The following is a 1,566-nucleotide window of genomic DNA, read 5'->3' as shown; positions in this document are numbered from 1 at the left end:
ACGTGACCAGCGGTCGACTACATGGAAGTCCAGCAACATAGCCATTATGCTAACTGCTGATTCCCTGTCCCTGTATTCTTGAAGAGCCTGGGCCATGAAGAGTTTGACTAGGTTCTGGATAGTGAACTCCTTGATGTTCTGGCAGTAAAGGTTAATCTGGCCTGTGATGAGCAGTGACCCCATCCTGGCAGGGGGCTGAGGTGGCTTGAAGAGCTTGGACAGGTTCTCCTCAGGGAGTGGGTGTTCTCTCCAATTCTGGAGCTGCATGTTCTCCTGCTGGCTACGCTGCTGATACTGACGTTTCTGCTACTGCTGTTTGCTAATGTTCCTCAGGTGTGTGTTATATTTAACTATATCTTGGCTCATTTTATCCACCCTGTCCATCAACAACTGCAGATTCTTCCTCAAATGATTGCTGCTAGTAAGACTGAGCAATTCATGTTTATCTGCTAGTTGACTTCTTCTAAAGTTCCCACATTAGGACGTTGATCAGATGTGAATTTTTAATTACAATAAGCACTTCTTCAAACATGTGTTCAAAAGTGATATTTGCCTTTCTCAACGCTTCTGGGGAAAGATCCTTCTCTTTACAACCTTTCATCAGTTTAGGAGTCAGTCTGCATGCCGTTAGTGAGAGTGACCCTTGGGCAGTTTTTATGGGATCATAAATGAGAATGACAGATTCTTCAATGGTGTGTTGGTAACTGCACTGGAGTCCAGGAGTGCTCGAATGATGAAGGAGCTGTAGTACGTGGACTGGTACCAGCCCATGTGGAGATGATCAGTGTTGACATGGCAAAGGCTCCGCATCATCTCCATCTGATATTCCACTTCATTAAAGTCAGTGTCATCCTCTGTGTTGGGGAAGTGGAAAGAAGTTGGTAATTTCAAGTCAGTCTTCTATGGCCAGACCCAAAAGTACCTCTTAAACAATTTCAGTTTCTTGTCCTTCTTCTTGGTAATGTTGGATTATCTTTAATACCACCAGACTACCTATCTGTGCTTGCTTCACCGCTGAATCTCTGAAGCTGCCTTTGTCTTTGTCTTTCCCTGCTGCACCAGTGGCGAAGCTCAAAGAAGTAGCAGTAGAGCCAGTGCCTCCCTTGAGAGATGCCATCTTTTCAGACCTATATTCTCTCATTCTGAGGGCTGACTAATTATTGTTTCTTTTCCTGTGCAGAAGCTTTTTTTTTTCTTTTTAGAGAGAGATTTTTGCTATAGCATTTATATGTGTTCTCCAGAGAGATAGAGAGAGACAGAGAGACAGAAAGCAAGTTATCAGCCTCCAGGGGGATGACAATGCCACAATCCCATCTCAGTCATTCTCCTCTCAGGATTTTGGGCACACACACTTGAGCAGGTGTGAGTTTTAAGCCCATGGGTCTGGGACTTAAACCACGATTAATTCCATGGGATTTAAGCAACGTAACCATCACCTGGTGTTAGTCTTAAACCACTAGGTCTGGGACTCAAACCACCATTGACTCCATGGGAGTCCAGCAATGTAACCATTACACCATCTGCTGATCCCCAGCAGAAGCCTTTTAGCCAGACTGTACCACTCGT

General features: G+C 44.7%; 1 pseudogene; it reads right to left on the bottom strand.

Annotated features, from left to right (window-relative positions):
• LOC102502980 (eukaryotic translation initiation factor 3 subunit H pseudogene) overlaps nt 1-1,117 on the bottom strand; it is an 8,705-nt pseudogene extending 7,588 nt beyond the window's left edge.
• Nucleotides 1,118-1,566: the final 449 nt, after the last annotated feature.

Source organism: Tupaia chinensis, unplaced genomic scaffold (assembly GCF_000334495.1).
Source record: "Tupaia chinensis unplaced genomic scaffold, TupChi_1.0 Scaffold000410_1, whole genome shotgun sequence".
In the NCBI taxonomy this organism is placed as follows: Eukaryota; Metazoa; Chordata; class Mammalia; order Scandentia; family Tupaiidae; genus Tupaia; species Tupaia belangeri.
The sequence above is the reverse complement of the archived record's forward strand: the minus strand, read 5'-3'. Positions and strand labels throughout refer to the sequence as shown.